The sequence below is a fragment of the Lissotriton helveticus genome, chromosome 6 (assembly GCF_964261635.1).
Source record: "Lissotriton helveticus chromosome 6, aLisHel1.1, whole genome shotgun sequence".
In the NCBI taxonomy this organism is placed as follows: Eukaryota; Metazoa; Chordata; class Amphibia; order Caudata; family Salamandridae; genus Lissotriton; species Lissotriton helveticus.
The window spans coordinates 891786569-891810694 of NC_136067.1; the positions used below are offsets into that span (position 1 = coordinate 891786569).

General features: G+C 42.0%; 1 protein-coding gene across 1 annotated transcript in view; it reads right to left on the reverse strand.

Moving 5' to 3' along the window:
- The window catches only part of LOC144763171 (amine sulfotransferase-like), a 249930-nt gene that overhangs the window by 222925 nt on the left and 2879 nt on the right, over window positions 1-24126 (reverse strand). The gene's annotated exons all lie outside the window — the stretch shown is intronic.

The following is a 24126-nucleotide window of genomic DNA, read 5'->3' on the forward strand; positions in this document are numbered from 1 at the left end:
ATCCACACCAGACCTCACATTTATAAGTACATACATAGAACGTACCAAAATTCCCACCAAATCTGAAGTAAAACAAAACCAAATAAATATCTATACAAGAGCCTTAATATATAGCAATGAATCCCACACTTGACACATCCTGCAAATAGCTCCTCCCTGCGACCAGGAATATGTATATTTATAACAACTACTGACACCATGTAGGCCTTTTTATAAATACATTTTTATTTTGATATCCAGAATAAGTAATTGCAATACACCCTGCAGTTTTCATTCAATTTCCTACAATATCATGCAATTTCATACAGTAGTCAAAAATGTTAAACAATATAGTTTAAAGAACTCTTGTAAATGTATCTGTAAAAAGCATATAAGAATGACATACCTACACTTACCTTAACAAGAAATGAATCCAGCATTAATATAGCCGTATTTTATATAATATTACAATTCCTCCACATCGAGCAGCATACAGTAGATCATCTGTTCTTACTTAATTTTCCCCACCAATTCACCAATAAAGGGAATTAACTTTGTTTTCCATATTTAAAGCAAAAAACATATGGCCACTAACACAGAGCAGCTTTTGATTTCTGGGAATTAATCTCAAATTGGCATCATAGCCTAACAACAAAAACAAAGCACTGGATACCAGCTGTATTGGTCACACTTGCTCCAAATACTGCTGAAATATCACTTTCCAAAAGTGCTGGATAGCTGCACATTGCCGAATCACATGGGAACAGTTTGCTACTCCATTTGCTTTGCTTCACATCTAAAACATCGGCCTGACAATGTTGAATTAATCTCACTGAGAAATTGAAGGGTCTATAATGCAGCCATTTTGCTTAAAACTGCATTCTACACCAATTGGCTCCTCTCAACATTATTAACTTTACCCCACACTTCCCTTGTCAGTGTAAATCCTTCATATTTTCAACACTTACTAATCACTTTTTGACACGTATCAATCCCTCTGCATGGGTATACAGCCTTTACAACGAAACTTTTACAACGAACTACCATTACAACGCAACTTTTACAACGCAAACCATTACAATGCATAGCGCTGGGGGGCGCTCTAGGATAGGGAATAGGTTTAATGTACTATCCAACACCTTCCCTACTATCCACGGGGACTGAAGTTGGAATAGTAAATTAAACTATTCACTATCCAGCGCCCAAAAGCATTATGCGTTGTAATGGTATGCGTTGTAAAACTTGCGATGTAAAGGTAGGCGTTGTAAAAGTATGCGTTGTAACGTCATACATCCCTCTGCATGATGCAAGCAACCTCTTCCATGCACAGGGTCACTATGGATCCGGGATCTCAATCAGGATCATGAGCACATTTTCACTGCTAAATGCTAGACTGAAAATAATTGTCTTTAATTTAGAAACTAGGGCTTTGTAGGAGCACTTTAGCAAAATATTATCCCATGTTAACGCTTTAATTTCTGACCTATTCTTCCAAATGTCCCCAAATATAAAATCAGTCACCTTGGTAAAACCCATCACCCCCCCCTTCATTTCATAACTACACTTACACATATTTTCCCTGGGACCCCAAGCTAAATCCAGCAGGTGCGTGATCCATTTTCTTTTAAACACTGCAAAATCTTATAGGGCACTTTCTTGGAAGATTTAATTGTCTTTAAAACATTGCATATGAGGAATTCCCATAAAATCAAGCTCATTAGGTCAGTCTTAAAAATTCCAGCTTACTCATATTTCATATGAAACCTGGACACATAGGGGCCGATTATGATGGCGGACGGACCTGAGTCCGTCCGCCACCATAGAGAAGGAGGGACCGTCCGCAGGGGCAGCGGCGGTCCCTCCGTGCAAATTAGGATGTGACCGCCACCCTGGCGGTCACATCCTGTATTTTTATCATTGCGGCAGGTGCTGCTTGAAGCAGCACCCGCCGCAATGATAAAAAAGTAAGTTGTGCATTTGCATGCACAAAGCGGCAGGCACCTCGCGGTGCCTGCCGCTTTGTGCAGGCAAATGCAGGGGGGTACCATAGGTACCCCCCATGTGCACCCCCCACCCCCCCTTCGCCCTTGGGGGCCCGCAACGGGCCCCCAAACGCGAATCCGTATGCCTTTACACGGCGGAAATGCCGCCGTGTAAAGGCATCTTTCCGCAGACATCCTAATTTGGCAGGCGGTGTCTGATAGACGCAGCCAGCCATGTTAATGCTTTTCCGCCGCGGGCGGAATCCGCCCGCGGCGGAAAAGCGGCGGACAGATAGTAAGACCCACCAGCCATCCTAATATGGCGGTGGGTCTTTCAAGGCTCCCCGGCGGATTTCCCGCATCCTCCGGGCCGGCGGTGGCTTCCGCCGGCCCGGTGGATGCGGGAAATCCGCAATCGTAATAGGCCCCATAGTGTGCAAAATAGGCAAAATAGTATTCCCGCAGAATGGGGAGGACGAAGTCACCTTCCTTCATGCCTCTATACAAAAGTGTGAAGTGCTAATCTAGCTGTTTAATTTCAAATAAAAGATTAAATCAGAGATTTGACTTATTTTATAAAGGCAGCCATCTGCACACACGTTATTGCAGCGAAGAGAAAATTAAGTAGGGGTAAGATCACCATCTTTATCAATGCCACACTCCCCAAAAGAATAAGAGGGAGTGAATTCCATTCTTTACACAATGCGTTAACTTTCAATAGCAATGGGACAAAATCAAGTTTAAACAAATCTACAATTTTGGACTTGTATCTAATACTCAAATGGCGCTTCAGTTGCTCATTCTGACAGGTGGCAATATCTGCCTCACTATTACCTAAAATTATTTCGTTTCTCTTTTTATTAATTATCTTGCCCCCCCCCAAACCTGCGATACATAAAAAAACTCAAATTCATTCCTGCGTAATCTTCCTACTACGTTGCAGCAACATTATATCATCAGCCTAAAGCTTTATTTTATCCATCTGCGGTTTGGGAGGTCAAACCTCTGCATCTTTCCGTATTGAGAGGATCAATTGCTCAATAAAGAAGGCAGAAAGGACCGGGTACTTGGGACAACCCAGCCTAGTTCCTCGCAACACTCGCCCCGTTCTAGCCTCTGATACATTAACGATAATCCTAGCCTCTGATCTCTCATACATTTTCTGTATCAACCCTGCGATCTGGGAGGGTACAACAAATCTATCCAGAATACTAAAAAGAGTCTCCTTTAGTTCAAAAACCTTTTCAGCATCCAATAGAAGGATTGCAGTGGGAATGTTATTAATGGATAGATAATCAAGCAGTTCAGCTAAATGATGCATGATCATTCCTAACTGACGCCCTGCAATAAAACCATTTTGTTCATGGTATATGAATTTAGCAGTTATCCCATTAAATCTGTTTGATAGCAATTTCATAATTATCTTGGAGTCTGAATTCAGTAATGCAATCGGTCAGTATGAGTTTGCATCCTCCGCATCCTTTCCTTTTTTTTATTTTTTTTAAAAACTAACCACATTACCTGAATTAAATGAGAGTGGGATGGGGCATCATTCTAATATAAAGTTACCAACTAAAATCAGATACTCTAATAAAAAGTCCAAAAATTCATTGTAGTATTCCGACGGAAAACCATTGGGCCATAGACCTTGCAATATGGCAAACTACTACCTACATCAACAATGTCCTTCTTGGAAAAGGGGCTAATCACTTATTGCCTACCTTGGTCCAAGAATATTAGCTTATCTAGCCCCCCAAAGAATGCCTCTAGTGCCCCCTTATCAAGTACCTGAGTATAGTTGTAGATCCGGTTATAATGTTCAAGAAAGATTTTATTAATCTTTCCTTGTTCCTTACTGCGTAACCCCTCTACGGGTCACTTTAAAGTATGCATAATATTTTGGGCTATTTGCTCACATGCCTGCCAAAACATCCCTATAAAATTACTGGCCTCATCAATCTTCTGCCTGTATGACATATCAGTTACAAAACACTTGGTATAGTAATAGGCACTCAACATGCATTTCGCTTCCTTAAGTCCTCTTCTATTCTCCTTCGAATATTGCTGGATATGTTTCTTATGTGCTTCTTCCACAAGTTCCTCCAGGGCCAACTTTTGCTCTTCGGCATTTTTCTTAATAGCTACATCCTTAGATATGAACTGTCCCCACAGATACACTTTTAAAGCATCTCACATGATGGGGATGGCTGATGGTTTCTTATCAAAACCTCTTAGAGCTCATCCCTACATACTCCAAACCATCTATCCTCCTGCAGACACTGCTATTAAAGGCCTACCTTTTAACTTGGGGGTTTCACCTCTCACCCAAATTCTCCAACTCAAGAGTTGCATGCTCTGAGAAGCCCTTGGGAAGTATTTGAAGACATTTAAAACCCATTTTCTTTGAGACAAGGAATAAATCAATCCAAGAGGCAGTTCAAAATCTGCCTGAAAAGCATGTAAATTCCCTCTTTTCTGGGAAGGCTGCCCTCCAAAGATCACCAAGGGAAAGGCTCATTTGAAAATTCTGCATAGCTTTCACTACTTTGGGCTTCTACTGCCTTTTACAACCTGGAGAGGAGTCCACTCCAGGGTTTTCCGAGAAACTAAAATCTTTACCCGTAATAATCTTGCATCGGATTTGCATTTAAGATTGTAATAACTCCTCCTAAAGCATACAAGCTGATAAAAGTAAACCACACTGAGGAGACGGAACAGTTAACCTAATTTCTCAGCCCTGTGGGTCGCTCATTCAGTTGTGAACCTCCAAAATCAAATTTCAGGCTATAAAGAAGGCAACGCCACAATGGATTACCGGGGCAGCTGAGAAACCTCTAGAACCAGCCCATCTCTTAAGGATTGTAAACTTCGCTAGCCTGTCTGATAGAATATGGTTTCCTGTAAAAACACCACAGATGGACTATGCCCCTCTATCCAGGCTTCAATAGCACCCCTTTTATTTCTAATATTTAACCCATTAGTCTTGAATGATGTCCTCTTCAATAGATTCCTTTGAGTTCCTGCCTCCCTCCTATTTCCACCACCCAACATGTACACAATAAATGCTTAAAGTGCTCCAATACACCATAAAGTGGAACAAACTGCTAAAGTGCGCCTTGTGCTCAGCTAAATTCACCAATTCATATATCCGTTCCCTTTCCAAAAGTGCTTAGGCATGCCTAAAAGTGCTGGAACGTTCCTGAAAGTAATGCGGTGCCTCATGTACTTAAATAACACCCCCAAATCCTTGATTACTCTACTACTTTAAAGTTCATAAAAGTGCTGAAGGGCATCATACACTTGAAAACCATTAGTCAAGGAACTTGCATACAACACCACCTCAGATGCACCATCCCAGCCTTGATGGCTTCCCCTGTTAACAGGCCTATTCTGCTTTCTTGCCCAATGTCAAATCTTCCTGATTTAACTGCGCTGGATCTCATTTCATACTGCTTCACAATTTCACCCAATCCACCCCCCCTATGCCCCGGTGGGAGCCCCACCTTCTCTCCCACTCCTTGCATCTCTCCCTTCCCTGAAAACTTTTGGCACTAAGCCAGAGTGCTAAACTCCCCAGCCTCTCCCTCCAGCCACCTCTCTTATCTAACCATGAAACCACAGCCCAAGGTTCCCGCTTAACAATGCAAAATATTTAAAATACACCTTTAAACAGTACTTTGAGTTCAGAAAGTTGCATTATCAAGGCCTGTGCTCTAGCTGCTTGAAACTTTGAGTTTCTGCTCTTCAACTCTTTTGGCCTACAAGCTGGTTCTGCCATGATATCCCCAAAAATTAGAAACATAATGTTACCAGTCCTCTTAAATAACTTTGCCTTAAATGCCTTGGTCAGTAACTTCTCTAATTGGGTAGTTTGCAAAGTTCACTAAACTAGTTCTAGGATACTTAGCTTGGCCAGCAACCTGCGCTGGGACTCTGTCAGCCTGCATGATTATCAAGTCTTGATTATAATCTGAGATCATGAGACCAAGGATATAAACCCAACGGCATCCACATTGTGTTCTGGAATTCCTGAGTAAGTAAGTTGGACCCCCTTGCATGGTCCTCTGTTTGCTCCTGTTTATCATTAAGCCACATTATCTTCCTTTAAAAATGTCTTCAAGGAAGGTCTTCAAGTGAGTGAACCTTGTCCTCACACTCAGACACTCTTTGCTCCATCTCATTCAGCCTAGAAAAAAGGTTCCCCAACTGTACACACATCATATTGAGCTTTTCTTTTAATTCATCTGACATTTAGTCTATGTTGTTTTAATTGACTTAACCTCTTTTAGTAACTCCTCAATATGCTCTATGGACCTGAGATATCTCCTTTTCCTTCAGATGACTTAATGACAGAATCTTCCCCACTTCGCATGGGTCTTAGCTGCTCTTCTTGTATCGTAATTAGCTCACCTTGAATGCCAGGTGTCTGCTTTACTTGGGCAAGTCTCCTAGACATAGATTCAATGCCTAAACCTGGGAGAGATTCTCCCTGGCCTTTCTCAGGAGCTTTAACTAGTCTCTTAATGCCATTCCTGATGAGCTAGAGCAGTGGGTATATCGAGGTCCAATCACCTCCTCCGTTAGCACTGCCAGGGGGTACACCCCCATGCTGGCTGTTTTCTAAAAGCTCATTGCCAAACACTTCTCAAGCCACTTCTCAACACTAAACGGCCCACTCTAGCTGCTCCAGCTCTTGCTGCTTGGCCTGTGCTTGCAATATTTGAATCTTACCCCAAATTCCTGCCCACTGGCTTCCTTTCCAGAAAATAGCAAAAAGGGGGCAGCAAAAGCAATCAAGACTCAATAAACCCAGGGAATTGCTTCTTCCTCCAGTAAAAGAAGTATCCACTAATGTTTCTGTGCCTGCCAATGCTGAATACTAATGGCTGAAGTAATGGCTCCCGAATTCAGGGGGGGGGGGGGCACTAAAATGATAGTAGCTGGAAACCAGAAGCACTAAAAGCAGATGCAGGCATGATACATTTAATCTTCCGAAAACACTATTAAATACATGGTAGTGCCAAGCAGACTTCAGTGGCCGTCATCTCCGCAGCCGGGAATGTCAACTCGAGGGCAGGCCAGAGCAGGAAAGGGGAGGTGAGGGGATGTGCTTTGTAAAATGTGTCCTATTGTAATTGTGTTTAAATAGCGCTTACTACCACTGACGAGGCGTTCAAGTGCTTTTCGGTGGGTAGCACAACATGGAGCAATTGTAACCAATAATCAGCATTTTGAATTAGGAGTACTTGCTTTAGATTCAACAGGCTAATGAGCATGCCCCGGGCTAGATGGCTGCCTCCAGAGAGCACATAGAGAGAGAGAGAGAGAGAGAGAGTGTGAGAGAGAGAGAGAGAGAGAGAGAGAGAGAGATATATGAGTTTGGTGTGCAAGAGAGCTCAGCCCCTGGATGATTCCAAGATATTGACCAAAGGTGGCATATTTACTTCTTTTCTTCATGGCTAAGGTGTACTCTTCAAGCCACTCAAATCACCATAAATGTATGAAACTAAATGCTGACTAGAATAGCCTAAAATAATCATTTCTAAAGATGTATTTTTCTAAAGTGGTGTTTTTGGAGGTTGGAGCCAGGATTACGACATAGAGACATCCTGGTCTCTCCAGGAAGTGAGGACAAGGCTCCCTGAACCTGACCAATGATGATGAAGACAACCTGGCAAGACACTTAATAAAAGGATGTGATGCTAGCAGAGTGGAGCAGGCAAGATGGCAGCCGCGATCTGAGAAACAGTGGTCTGAGGGAGAAGACTATACCTAAGAGGCACAGAATGTGTTGCTGACCATCTGGATGCTTGGAGAGATGTGCAACAGAGGGGCCATTTGCCTAGCCTAAAGCAATCAAGAGTTGGGTGAAACATAACCAGAGGTGAAGAGACCTGTCAGAGCCCCATGTAGCGTACCACAGGCATGGAGTGACGTGCAGGTGGAGGGTGGGCAATTCTTGGATCAGCCAATCATGGACACATGCAGTGAAGAGTGCTGGGCACTTTGCAGGGCACTGAAGAGAGAAGCAGCTTTAGAGGGAATGCCTTCCCATGCAGCAACAGCAGTTATGCTCGGCCCCGGTGCTCTCAATCTGCATGGCAGCAGATGGAGTGGATCCCACATGTGGGGACATGAGCGATTCCACAAAGTGGTCAGGGAAAGCAGACATTAAAGATTGAAGAGTCACAAAATAGAAACAGGCAACCAAATAGATTCCAGAAGAAAATAAAAACAGTTGCATGATCCACCAATAAAGAACAGTCCCAAAGAATATGTCTTTAAATTATTATTGTTCCATTGCAGTTTGTCTTTAAGTCATCAATGAACCATCAAGGCCACTAGGCATTTTTTGAATGTAGATGCAAAATGTCAATAATGTGGAAAAAAGGTGAAGACAAGTTTGTGCTCTATTGTTATTATGTTGAACAACCGATATGGACACTGTATAAGCATTTAAAATAGGTAATGCCTTATCTTGGAGATGCTTATACATAGTCGCGTGGGTTCCACATTGATATGTTGAGGCATAATGCGGTATATCAATAGACTTGAAAGTTTGACTAGCGGTACAAGGAACATGATATAAACAAGTGTAAACTGCTTTTCCAGGGAAGAAAATTGTATAGTAAAAATATATTTACAATTATTATTTTTACAGAACATCGATGGTACAGTCCTGAGGAAGACACAACTTACGTGTCGAAACGCGTCGACAGGAAACCATCATTTTTTATAATGTTTAATCAAATTTTATCACTATTAGATCATGTATAATTACAATGAAGTTTGCATTGACTCTGAACATTGTAATGCATTTTTATCATAGGAACTTTTTATGCATATTTGAATAATTAAAACTAATTGTATTGGAAAAAGCAGTTTTGTCTAATGTCATTGTAGTTAATTCTATCTACAAGTGTACCTGCTAGTTACGTTTGTGCATGCCTGGGAACTTTTGCTTACATACATTCTCTACCCTGACCCAGGATTGCTATTTGCACCAGGGGGCTCCTGTTATTTTACATAGTGTTACCCACGGCCTGTCCGTGTGGGGTGTTAGTTGTTGTTACTGCATTACCGCTATTGCTCGTACACTGTGAAACTTTTTAAGCTGGCATACCCCCTGTTGTACTGTGCTGTACATATTTAAACGTTCATTGTCCTTATTCCTTCAACCATAATGGCACAAATGGAAACATTTGGGTTTTCAGATGCTGACTTTGAAACATTGGTTGGGATCTCGGCTTCCTCAAGTCGAGGTTTTATGTCTAATACCCATAACAACAGCGATGTAGGCAAATTGTCCAACCTTAGGAAAAAACTTATAAGAATAGAAGCCCATGGGGAATTTATGTTAAATTATTTGAAATCAGGCATCATACCCATGGGACTACGTATTAGGAACATCCCTGGGTTATTCGTAGACATCAAAGCCTTCCTACACAAATGGAGCATGATTGCGAGCAGATGCTCAAGGGACCTTATGATCCTCATTGTAACAACCTCTAAGGAACTAGCGGCAGAAATAAAAAAAGAAATAGAGGAACTTGAGGAAAAAATTAAAAGATCTAGTACCATTGAGGATGCAGATGCCCAATTAGAAGCCCTTAAAAAGGACATTGCGTCATTTGCAGAATATCTTTCTAAAAGGAAGGGTGAGAAATTCACTAAAGATAAAAGGTTCTACACATTAGAACGCACTTATCCTTATCTAATAGAGAACTATTATAACACTGAACAGTATTCAGGAGGAGCAAATTATAATCAACCTAGAGTAAATAATTTTACGGATTCCTCCGATCCGGACTCAGATGCAGACTCTAACTATCAGGAGGATGGCCCATATAATCCCCAACGGGGAGGAAGAAATACCCGGCAGCCTTTTTTAGGCCACCGCGGGGCCAGACGGGGCCGACAACGGGTTCGGTTCCAACCTCAGTCCCGAGGCCAATATCAGACACACCAACATCCTCCAGAACACCAGAATTACCTAGAGACACGCCACAAACAATATCACAAACAATGGATTTAATACCGATCTTCAATCTTTCTAAATACCGTCTTGAAACATCAGATATATCTCTGTTAACAAAAGGACTCACTTTTGTTCCCCATACTAATGTAGACACATTTGAACTTTTACAGGACCTACACTCTTTCTTTAGGAAGATAAGACTTCAAAAATTCTTCCAAGATAAATCTGACAATGATGCAGACATGGGAAGTAATAACATTGTAGCCTTACCCTCCACCTTCACCCCCAATTTGGACCAACTAGGCCCAGAAATGGCCATTTTTGAAAAAGTGGTTGTAACTAAGTTGGAACAAACTCTCAGATACATTCCAAAACCTAGGTACAATATATCTAAAAATGAGTACGAGTCTCTAAACAACCTAAAAAACAACAAATCGGTCGTTATAAAGAGTAGCGACAAAGGAGGAGGTATTGTCCTTATAGATTCAACACAGTATGAAACCAACATGCTAAAGATGTTGAATGACCCCCGGTTCTATAAGAAAGTAACTAGCAACCCTACTATGAGAGTAATAACCAACATTCAAAAAATCACCACTAAGGCCCTAGAGGATAATATTATAAATAAGAAAGAGTATGAGTTTCTCAATACATCACAAAGAAAGATAGCATGTATCTACGGGATGCCCAAAATGCATAAGGACCAATTAGATCCACCCTATCGTCCGATAGTCTCCACCATAGGCACCCCGACTGAGGCAGTTTCAAAGTATTTAGATAACATTCTGAGACCATATGTACAACTGTCTCCATCGTACATTAAAGACACTGGAGCAATTATCAGTAAGATAGAGCATCTTCCCTTCAACACTAATAGTGACCTCTTAGTCACTCTCGATGTTGAGGCTCTATATAGCAACATCCCCCAGACAGAGGCTGTGGAGGCCACTATGTGGTTTATCGATCTCTATAGTATCCCATGTAACAAACAGTTTATGTGTGACTGTCTCAACCTTGTATTGAGAGAAAATGTTTTCCAGTTCGGTGACCATATGTACCAGCAAACCAAGGGCGTGAGCATGGGGGCAGCCATGGCTCCGTCCATAGCAAATATATATATGGCCCTTTTTGAGGCTCACCATATATTCAATGAAATGGCCCCCTTCTACGAGTCTGTTTCCCATTGGTACCGGTTTATAGATGATATCTTTTTCATCTGGACCGATGGGGAACAGACTCTACGAGAATTCCTCCATTGGATCAACATGGCTGATAGCAACCTTCGGTTCACTTCACATGTACACGGATCCCAGGTGGAATTTCTGGACATATACATTAAAAATCAGTCCAATAAACTGGAGGTGGATCTATTTACGAAACCCACCGCGCGGAATACCCTCCTTCACTTTTCCAGTTATCATCCTAGGTGTCAGAAAGATGGAATCCCTTTTTCCCAATTCCTGCGTGTAAGGAGAAATTGCACAAACATTAAAGATTACGACCAACAATCCGTAAGAATGAAACAGAAGTTCATAGATAGGGGCTATCCACGTCGTTTGGTGCGTGAAGCATACAAGAGAGCCCGGTTCTATAACCGGGAAAGTCTTCTCAAGCAGGATAAACCAACTCAAGAACCTAAGCTGGTGTGCATCACTAAGCACTCCACACTGAATGCTACTATCAGACAAACCATCAATGCTAATTGGCACCTGTTAAATACAGACCCAACTAAACCTAAACTTGCCAAACCGATGTATGCCCATCGGCGAAACAAGAATCTGAAAGATCTGATAGTCAGATCACGTTTTGATAGCCCAACGGCAAGACTTCCCTTCATACAGAAGTCCATATCAGGGTCTGATGCCTTTAAAGGCACGTCTCGATGTGGCTCGTGTCTGTCATGCGATGGAATCATTCCAGGAGAAACCTTAATACATAATGACTACAAAATTACAGCAAAGGAACTTTGGACCTGCAAGACAAGTAATGTTGTCTATTTGATCTTATGCCCGTGCAACAAGGGGTATGTTGGTGAAACTGCCCGCATGATCAGAACACGCCTGACGGAACATAGATCTGCAATTAAGACAAAGAAATTAACATCCCCCTTAGTGAGTCACTATATAGAATATCACCATGCCCCATCTGACATCAGATGGCGCATTCTTGAGAAAATACATCTATCCGAGGATGCAGGTGGTGAGAAAATAAGAAAGAAGAAAGAAGTCTTCTGGATTTTTTCACTTAAAACATTTTCGCAAGGCCTGAACAATGACTTGCCCTGGTCGAATGCCATTCTTTAATAGTATAAGCATTCCAACTATGTGTGAATGAGGTGTCCACAAGCCTCAATACTGTTTCAGATACACGCGTTGGGACACCCATGAGATACTGTTGTCTCAATCCATGCTGGATTTATAGATGAAGTGTGTTCCTCTCTGGGATAACCACCCCAAAAAAACCCCATGAGATACTGTTGTCTCAATCCATGTTGAATTTATAGATGAAGTGTGTTCCTCTCTGGGATAACCGCCCCAAAACCTCCCCCCCCCCCCCTTCCCCCCCCCCCCCCCCCCCCTTCTGCCGGGTCGTTTTCCCCTCTTTCACTTCTTTGGGGGCAAAGGGGATAGAAATCATGGAACGGCTAGATAAAGATCGTTAGACCTGCCCCAATAGGAGATGAATGAAAAAACACACATTTGTGTTGCATCGCCTTGCCAGGAGTCTAGGGCAGAAGATAGAGGTAGCTGCTAAAAAGCACCATATCTCTTTAAATAAAATGGGCTGCATCGCCTTGCCAGGAGTCTAGGGCGGAAGATAAAGGTAGCCGCATATAAAGCGCAATATCGCTTTAAATATAATGGGCTACATCGACCAATAGCCAGTCCGTTTACATAAAAGGCCCACGGAGTCACGTATTCGAATTCTGACCGACCGAAGCAAGACCACTTCCGTGACATACAGCCCGGAGACAACGGTAAGAGTAAATAAGCGTTAGGGACACTCGTAACCATGGTGTGCACACGGGCTGTGAACTCCCTTTGGGTAACGCCCGCTTTCTTTTGCCTTTTAGTGTAGACCTGCGGCAACACGAATTACAGAAATTCCGTACCGCTCCATTCAATCAAGCGCATCTCTGTGTGCACATCGGTAAGATTTATCGGCGTTGTTTTGTTGCCCGGCTACTTTAGAGAGATAGTCTATAGAGACACAAAAATGTTTTTTTAATTCAGGACTCCGTTCTTACAGCTGACGGTTTCCCGTTGGAGCAGCCTTCACCTGACTCGCCGCCTAACGGACAATTTGTATTCTGTCAAGTTTGGTCGTCTATTTGTTTATCCAGACGCCATACTTAACCTTTTGAGTAGGAGATGTGTCGTGGGGCCAAATCGGTAAGAACCGCTTTGTTTTTCGATTAGAGAGAACCAATAGATGTACAGACCATTTATCTAAAATTAGGACTCTACTTTTTCAGCTGCTGGGGTCCGCATAGAGCTTTGTTTATTGAATACGCTACCGAACGGAGGAACTGTATCCTGTGAGGTCGAGCTGTCCCCCCGCTGTTCCACGCGTCCAACCTAATCCTTTCAGTAAGTGTGACTCCATGTAGTTAGGTCGGCAAAACCGCTAGGTCCCCATACCTGACTAAAAAGGAAAAGTAATCACACCTATAACATCTAAACATTGCTTTCTATTCTAGGGTCGGCAATACTAGCGTTTTACAACGTCCCCAGTCTCTTGGTGTCATACAGTGGAGAAAAAATATATTTTAATATCATCATACGAACAGATACTACCATTTACGAGGTAACATACATGAGTGTTAAAGATGTTATATAAATATAAGGACCTAACTAAATTTATCAATCTATATAATACCACTTGTTTTTCAAAAATATTCCAGATACTAAGTGCCTTTTCACCGGCAGATTGGGGGAACGTCGGTGTGTAACTCGCCCTTAGAAAATCCCATTCAAAAAAATCAACGCCATTTTTTGAAACACACTATAAGGTGAGACAGATTTAGTAAATAATTGCCTAGGATAGGGAAGGGATAGACTATTACAATGTATGTCTATAATTGAAACATCTGTCCCTCGGATAGGAACCAGTTAAAGCCAACAGGTGTGAACCAATTGATAAATGTAGAAACTGGCATACAGGTAAAAGCCAGTTATCATGTTTTAAACTTCCTTATAACACACAACCCCTAAAGAAGTAGTAGCTATTCATTGTAGGGCCTCGTTGGATAACCTTTCCTGCGGGGGAGTGAAATGAATGCACGGTTGTGTAATACGATGGCTTGCTCTGCATAGTATTAAATCTACTACTGTGCAGACCTACACGGGATTGGGCTTTACCGATATTTAGTTTTGTGTATATATGTACAGCACAGTATATACTTATGCCAACCTGACAAGACAAAGAATATGTCTTTAAATTATTATTGTTCCATTGCAGTTTGTCTTTAAGTCATCAATGAACCATCAAGGCCACTAGGCATTTTTTGAATGTAGATGCAAAATGTCAATAATGTGGAAAAAAGGTGAAGACAAGTTTGTGCTCTATTGTTATTATGTTGAACAACCGATATGGACACTGTATAAGCATTTAAAATAGGTAATGCCTTATCTTGGAGATGCTTATACATAGTCGCGTGGGTTCCACATTGATATGTTGAGGCATAATGCGGTATATCAATAGACTTGAAAGTTTGACTAGCGGTACAAGGAACATGATATAAACAAGTGTAAACTGCTTTTCCAGGGAAGAAAATTGTATAGTAAAAATATATTTACAATTATTATTTTTACAGAACATCGATGGTACAGTCCTGAGGAAGACACAACTTACGTGTCGAAACGCGTCGACAGGAAACCATCATTTTTTATAATGTTTAATCAAATTTTATCACTATTAGATCATGTATAATTACAATGAAGTTTGCATTGACTCTGAACATTGTAATGCATTTTTATCATAGGAACTTTTTATGCATATTTGAATAATTAAAACTAATTGTATTGGAAAAAGCAGTTTTGTCTAATGTCATTGTAGTTAATTCTATCTACAAGTGTACCTGCTAGTTACGTTTGTGCATGCCTGGGAACTTTTGCTTACATACAGTCCCGAGAACTACACAGACGTTGATGTGCTGGCTGGTCCTGCTGGGGAATGGTCGAAAACTCTGCAGGATTCACCTACCTTGATAGACACACCAATCTTTCATGCGACTAAATGCATTAAGGTAACTATCTGCACTGCGTTGCGTGGAAGGGAGACAGAAGAATTGTGCCATATTTACCAAGCTAGCTGAAAGAGATTAGGGGTAGCCGTAACTCACATAATTTGTTCTAGCATAATTAAACAAAATTACAACAAAATTATGCGAGATTGCACAGAATTATGTGAGGAGAATAACCCAGCAATTAGCGCCATTTCCATAGTGCATAATGCACCTTTGTATGCAAAATTGTTTGAGGATGAGTTTAGAGTTAAGAAAATAGTGATAAATACTACAGAAGATAAAACAGAAACAGCCTTTTGTGCTCCCTAGGTTCGTTGTTCCTGTGCTCCTGCTGTAGTATTTTAGTGTAAAATTACTCATAATCACACACATGGGTGTAACCACATAATTTTCAGTAACTTTGTAGCAAAAGAGGAGCGCAAAATTACTGAAATTATTAACCGTGGGCGGAGTACTCCACCCTGCCCATGGAGTGTGCGGAGATTTGCGTATGTCACGTTCAATCGAGAACGCAGAGTAGGCAAATCTCCAAATAATCCGCGGCGGAGCAGTGTTGGCCAGCCCCCGCCTCCCACCTCCCCTATTCTCAATTGATTACAAATTAAATAAAAAGAGTTTAAAGTAAATTTAAACTACTTACCTTGGCTGCTGCGTCCCCAGGCTGCCCTCCTCCTCAAATGCGCATGCGCAGGTGCGCATGCATGTGCAGGTGCGCATGCATGTGCAGTCTTCCTAGAGACGGCAAGGAAGAGGAGGAGGGCAGCCCGGGGATGCCGCTTTGTAATCAATTGTTACTAAGGGGGGTGGGAGGCGTATGGCGTAGTGGAGCTACATGGAGTTTCAAGGAGTTTGTCCTCAACTCCGTGGCCCTCCGCGTAATACAACAACTATGTCATGTGCAGGGTTTACCATAGCATATGGTGTCTCTGAACGTTATCAGAATAACTATTGCCAAGCGGAAACAAAGCTTAAATCACCTTTGCCACCAGAAGATGGACAACGCTCTCATTGGCGGGATGATCAGTCGGACTGGTGCACCTGAGAGATACAACACTGAGGACAAAGCACAATTGTAAGACCTCACGGGGCTTGATAGTTTAATTGATTTCTGGCGCATTGATCATCCTATAGGAAAAGTATACACTTTTTGAAAAAGGTTTGATTTTACTGAAAACAGCAAGAAACAACAGTCCAATAGTTTATATAAGCTATGAGAATAAGAATTGGAACAAGAGTAATTAGCATGAAATACAATACATAAAAATAGATTATGAAACTAAATATAAAGAAATATGCATTCTATGCTGTATGAAACTATGCAAATGTAAAGGAGTAAGGGGGAAAAAGAGGAAAGAAGAAATACATAGCTATACTGTACTTGGTATACTAATAACACTGTAGACATTGTAAAGAGGAGCGAAAAAGTTTATACATGATTAATACAATTTTATAAATCCTCTATCAATATGAAATAAATATACAGAAGCAGTTGGGTAAATTCAGGGAGGTTTCCTCACTTCATTGGACACAATAATAATGTTATTAACCGGAGAGACGGATAAATATGTAGTATGTGGAAGCCATAAAAGATTCCTCTTTTATGGCTTCCACTTACTTATAGGCGAGACATAGTTGGTATCTAGTCTTTGATGAAATCAAATGGCATTCTACCAGAACCTAAAAGTAGTGTTATGCTCTTGTTTCCTTTTGGATTTTATTAAGTGAAAAGCAACAGCCAATAATAAATCTATTGGCCTATAAATAGGAGTTAAGTGAAGCCACTGAGGAGCCAAGCTACCTAGAAAAAGAATAGTTAAATAGAAGGAGATAACATCTTAAATGTCTTGTTGATCTGGCGCCAAACCAATTTCCAAAACTGGAGAAACAAAGTGCCTCACTAAAAAAACTATTTGAAGATTCCAGTTGCCCATTGTATTTACCTGTTTAAGTTGGGAGAACGCAACTGGTCTACTTCTCTCTTGCTCTCCTGTTCGTGGAACACACTTATATAGAGACCTCTATAGCCCGAGTGCTCACAATATAATAAAGAAATATGCAGAGTTGAAGAGACGGTGAACCAGACACAGAGAACTGGTTCAACACCCCCTAAAAAACGCAGGCATGACTGAAGGTCTCTCTTTTAATGACAATGAGATATCGTCCATTTTGGCAGCACCTCCCCTTATCCTGGATAGCTCTTTTGCTCTCACCAACATGAATATTAGCGATTGGAAGTCGCTCACAGAACTTAAACGTACCAGGCTCAAAATACAACTACATGAGGCTTCTCATTACAGAGTACCTTTGGGGTAACATAGCCCCGACGGAATGATTTTGACAAATGCACTGTGCATATTCCTAAACGACCCTGAATTCAGATGCAGCTGGTCCCTCATAGCATGGAAATGCTCTAGGGACTGGCTAGTCTTGATTATATAGACAGCCAAAAGACTTTCTGACACGCTTCTGTTGGAGATCAAAACAATGAAAAACGGGGTGAAGACACAAATGAATGTAACCACAATTAAGAAGAATCCAGAGAAAAACAAAAAACGATCAATGCACACAAAGAATACCTTTCATAAGCTAAAATAAGCAAATTCTAGAAAGATTTAAATACTTCCCCTTCAAGAGCACTTTTCCATACTCAAAAGCGGACTGCAAACTTAAAAAACTCAGACTTATCAGACTTCTTTGATATTTCCAATATAGTTTCAGAGAAATACTCTAGTGATTTCTCTGGAAAATGGTCTCACAGAAGCTCAACATATAAGAAGGGACAGATGCCCATGTGGACGCAGAGGCTTCCACCCCCTGCCACTACCTTTTCAACCACAACCCATTGGATGGGGTCTGTACACCCAAGCCCCTTTTCAGCCTCCACAGTTTGGATACCCCTTGCAAACCATCCTGGCTCCTTTTTTAGGAAGAGACCAGAACTGAGGCAGAAGCAAAAGAAGAGGACAGAAGGTACAATGGCAAATGCAATCATGGGAGGAATTGGAGCAAGAACCTCAAACAAGCGCATGCAAAACCGTGTGGAAATTGTGAACTTGAGCACAGTAACTTTTACTGAAGCTCAACAAAAAGTCCTTAACAATGGTCTTGGATTTGTTGTGACACCTCCCTCTGATCTCTTTAACTTAATAGTGGGGCTAATGGAATCTTTTCGGCTGATACGCCTGGCAGTGTTCTTTAAAGACCAAGAATTCCCACCACTAAGTGAGAATGCAAACAAAGTTTCTTTTCAACCCCCGAACAATGCTATGCCTCCTACTGTACTGGCTTTCATAAAAGCAGTGACCCTTGAGAATGACAACCTAAAAGACAAAAGCACACACATGTTCCACAACTTGACATGAGCAGAACATAAGGCAATCAAGGAAATCGACAACATGACCAACGTTGTAATAAAACCAGCTGACCAAGGCGGTGGCACGGTGAGCATTCCAGAGAATATGTATCATAATGAATGCCTTAAACTATTGAACGACTCAAGAAACTACAAGAAATTGGGAAAAGACCCAACAGGAGACATCCTTGAAGACATCCAATTCATGGTAAATGAAGAAAAAGAGAGAAACTGGATCATGAAAAAAGAGGCAGATTTCCTGATCGACAATGAGAATAAGATGCCCTATTTTTACATATTCCCCAAGATCCAAAAGGGAAAAATTCCCTCATCAGGCAGACCCATTGTCTCAGGTATAAGATTGATTATGGAGCCGTTATCTAAATTCTCAGACCATTCCCTGAGTCCCCTGATAAATGGGACGGCTTCCTACATAAAAGGGATGTATGATGTTACAATGCATACACTTACCTTGCGTTACATTACATTGCGGTTTTCACAACGCAAGTCGTTACAACAACTTGCGTTGGAGGGCGCTGGACTTAGGAGTAGTATAATTTACTATTCCAACTCTAGTCTACATACAGTAGGGAAGGTGTTGGAAAGTAAATTATATTATTCCTTGTCCTAGAGCGCCATACAGCGCAATTCGTTGTAACGACTTGCTTTGTAAAAACCGCGATGTAATAGCATTGCGATGTAATGCCCGCGTTGTAAACGATGTTTCCCACATAAAAGATACCAAAGATGTCCTATTGATGATACAAGACGTCAGATTTGACCCAGCAACAGATATTTTCATCACCCTGAATGTAGAGGCTCTCTACATGAGCATACTCCAAGAGGCTTCCCTGGAGGTACATCAAACACAGTCTACAAGTGGGACAGCTTGTCCCATAGTGGTTAGAAGGAAAAAGGAAAGAACAACGAATAACAAGACCCTTGAGAGGGGGCTAAAAATTATAGCGCCAGAGTTGCCTCTGGAGGTAAAGAACCATTTTGGGAATCCCAAAGGGTTGTAAACGCTGCCTTAAATAGCACTAATGTGGTATAAATCATCATATGCAAATGTGGGCTAAAATGCGTGAAGATGACCAGGAGGAAAATCAAATTACTCATCAACGAACATAAGAGCATGTTCTGGAGCAAAATAACAATCACAAAGATGATGCGCCATTTTTTAACAGCAGGCCACACGGAAAATGACTTTACCTGTTCCATAATCACAAATCTGCATCCATCAGCATGTGAAAAACATCAACTAAGGAATGAACAGAGATGGTTTTATAGATTATCCGGCACAACACAAGTATGGGATAAGAAAATCCTAAGGGCACAAACGTCCTAAACATATTACTCGCAGAAACCGAATATACAAAAAATGGTTAAATGTGAACAAAGATCAGAAATATATAAGAAAAACTTGCACTGATGCACAGGAGAATGGGTCCCATGAAACGCTGTTATCAAAGTATACATAGAAAAATGACTCCCACTTGACAACCATTAACCATCCAATCAAGTTGGGCAAGATCGATGAATAACACTAACATGCTGCACATTGAGAATTCAATAATGACCATAAACATACTATGCAACAAGGACCAATTATACATCCTAATGAGGTTAATTGTGATACTGTAGTTCATATACATGTGGTTTAACTGTCCCGTACAGGTAACTTTCCACCATCCAAAAAATCTTAGTTGGAATGATTTTCCCCTTTCTCTCTCAGGAGAGACTCGCTGAACCAACAAGACACTACATTTCCCATGATTCTTTGAGATGTCATGTCATAGCTGTGACATCATTCAGAGCCACTGGGCGAAAAGCAAGATGTAGTAAATACTGCCAACAGAGCACAAGCCTTTACTCGGCAGTGGTCATAAAGGACACACCAGGTATTACCTCTGTGCTGTGTCTTTGATGAAGGTAGTCACCGCAGTGAACTGAGGTTGTTTAGATTAGGCGGGAGGTCAAACGTAGTATTGTCTCCTTGCGGGAATTTTAAAATAAACGCCAACCATTCGTTCTATGCTTTATTAAACGCTTACTTAAAGATCCAATATATCCTGAATGGTAATACACAGATGCACTGGTTTTGGTGGAAGCTTTAATTAAATACCAGCTATTACCCCTACACATCACAACGTATCCCTAGAGATAGACTGTGCCCGAAATGGCGACTTTAATATTAAATTGCACACAAGCATTTCCGGTTCTCACCATTGTTAGGTCTGGCATAGGCAGAATTCTACGAGGCATCAAATAATCAGTATTTCTACTGAAACTCCTCCCATTGCATTTGTCTTTGTTTTGCCGCTTGCCATTGGTGGAATCTGGCATTGCTGTTCTTATCTTGCTCATTGTTGGCTTGTGGACCCATACCTCACTTCCTCTTTCTTCCGTTACTTGAGGAAGCAATAACGACCAACTACAGTTAACTTACGCTGCTGACTGTTATCTTTTTATTTAGGGACTACTTTTTTACTTTGCTGCTCGCATTTCCACATCTGGCAGCTTCCTTCACTTACCCGACCCTGTTATTTATTTACATGTCATTTATTCATAACTAAATCACCTTAAATGATGCAGCCCACTCCGAGGCTCCAACCCTGTTTTCCTGCTCCAAAGTCAGCGGCGTTATTTGTTGAGCCACCTCCTCGCACCACTTGTTGTACTTGGTTTCAGATGCTACATTTGTCTGTGTTTTTTTTAATTGTGTCTTTCTCGCCCTTCATGTGTATTGTTTTTTTTAATTTGTCTCTCCCCAACCCCACTCTGAGATCGCTGAGATCCCATTTATTATTTAATAATTAGATAATGCAGCCCACAGTGAGGCTCGAACCCTGTTCGCCAGCTCCAAAATCAGCAGCGCGCTCAGCCTGCCATCTGTTTTGGGTCAGGTTACAAATGCTTTCACTTTTACAGCCTCGCTGCCGCGCTTGTTAATATATTTGGCCAGAACTATGCTGTCTTTTTCAAGTGTAAATCAATGTGGTGTGCACACTAGAGCGGCAAAGGAAGTGGTTGGGTGGCTGACAACTCGACTCAGGGCGAGGAGACGATATTGACAACTTCATGAGGTGGCACACATATATTTGATAGAAAGGCCACATTTAATGTGTAGAGCACCGTACTGCCCCTTACATGCGGGCTTTTCGGTGCTTTAATAAACACAAACAATGAAACTACCGGCTGCACAGAAAGCGCCCGAAAGGGAGGATTTAAATTTGCCGTTCAGTAAAACACGCCAGCGCTCGGAAATCACTACGTAAGAGCTGCGGTTATCTGTTTAAAGATAACTGCAAACCTGTCCGTGTGCTCTCCTCTCTCTAGTGTTCTGGTCCCTCCTTCCTCCTGTACATCCGTCTCATCCACTCTCCTGGGCACCCTGCCTGTAGTTTCAGGTAAGGGTTGGTCAATCATTTATGAAGCGCGTAAAATCTGTTTTCTTTTCAGGTAACTATAGACAGAGGGCGGAGCAGGGAGGTTTCAAAGTTTCTTTCATGGTAGGGGGGGTCTCTGCCTCAGTCAGTTTAGGAGGTTCTTTACAGAATTGCTCGATAGACACACCCCGCCACCAACAGTGGTTATCCTACATTTGGGTGGCAACGATCTGGTGAAATTGGGCAGGAGGGTCCTGATGGAAGAGATAATCTCAGAAGTCAACTGGTTAGCTAAAACACGCCAAGGCTACACCATAGTCTGGTCTCAGATGATTCCTAGACTCAGAAGGAGGGGGGGAACTCTGTCCAGGCGTTGAATCACTCGGTAAAGAGGACCAACAACAAGATAGAGAAATTATTTTGTTCACCTCAATTGCAGAACATACCACATGGGTGTATCTGGGGGGAAAAGTTCTTATTACAGGACGTGGTCCACCTGACTAGGGCAGGCAACAAACTTTTTCTAGAGAATATTTTGGCATGGCTGGGGCGGTTCTAAGTAGGCATGACCTTTTGGAGGAGGATAGGGGGGGGCAAATAGTCCGGCAACTATGCTGACCTGTGGCAGTAAGGTCATGATCGGTGAGCAGTCAATTTAAGGTCCTTAGGGGGCGGCACCATTCTTGAATGGGGTCGCCTAGGGGGAGGGACAAGTGGTCTCTCCTAGAACTCCAGGGGCGGTACATCCGCTTGGTTGGAAGGTTGTGGGGGAGGGGGGAGTTACGCTTTCTTTGGGCTGGTTAGCCACCCCGCACATACACTATGACGTCATTAAACGGCGCAGAGTACAAGGGCCCCCCCCTTTGGTTAATGGAGTTCATGGAGCGTACGGGGGTAACCGGGAGGGGGGGGGTGTACCCTCTCGGTAAACGGGCCCTCTACACATGCACACTCATACGTGAGGGCGTAGCTGGCTGATAAGGATTTGACACCGGTAAGTGACCTTGCCGTAGGCCCAAAACTAGGATATGCAAAAAATCCTAAGTGTGATGTTAGATTCGGTTAGGAAACATGCTGTATTAGACATTTGTTAAGGTTAGCCCTTTGATACCTGTCTACATTGATTGTAATCTAATGTCTGTAGATTTTTCTGCATAAATGCTTGTGTAAATATCGTTTATTTCACATTTTTTATTTGTTTTCATGTTTTAATAAATACGGCTGGGGGGTTGTGAGACCCCCCGCCTTCCAAAGAAACTCCTCTCATGTCCAATTACTATAATTGTGGGGGTGCACAAGACGGGGAGGGGGATGGTCGGTAGTCCCTGACCATAATCACTAAGCGAGAGCCGCGGTTATCTGTTTAAAGTTAATAGCAAACCTGTCCGTGTGCTCTCCTCTCTCTAGTGTTCTGGTGGTCTCCTTCCTCCTGTACATCCATCTCATCCACTCTCCTCGGCACCCTGCCCGTAATTTCAGGTAAGGGTGCCCGGAGCAGCCTTTAACAAACAGCACACTCCTTGACTTACCATGTTTGCTCTGCGTGTAGGCGTGTAGCGAGCCCAAACAAGACTATTTGCCTCTACACAAACAGGGCTTGGTTTTAATTTAACAAAACATTCATTTAATGTGACCTTTCTAGAACGCAACCACCAAGAATCTTCTGTAAACATAGCCTTCGCACCCAGCTTGTCGTGTGGTTGTAGCTAGCAATACCGCCTCCAGTGAACCAATACAGTCCAATCAGCTTCTAGGTGCAAGGTGGAGCGTTAAAAAAAACTTTACATAAATGTGCAGAGCAAACGTGCCTTGAGCCCAAAAAACACCACCTGCCTGTTGGGCCAGCAGAAAAACAATATGTGGAGGGATTTATTTTTGTATGGGTAGGTAGGGTGGCCAAAACTAAAAAAACAGGACATTTGGCAAAAATGAGACTGCCATTTTACATTCGAGGGGCACAGAATGACTTTAATGACAGTGCTCATCAACATAAAAACACTGACAACAAGGAACTAACGGAATAAATTAAGCACAGCTTTTAAACCCAGTATTATGCATGCTAATTAAATGGGTTTCCTATAAAAGCTGCTAACTAGTCCTAGCTTAAAAAACAAACAAAAAAACATGCACCTCTCTGTTTTCAGCCGACCCGCTCTGAAAACCGGAACATGTGCTAGCTAAATTAGCCAAGACAACTG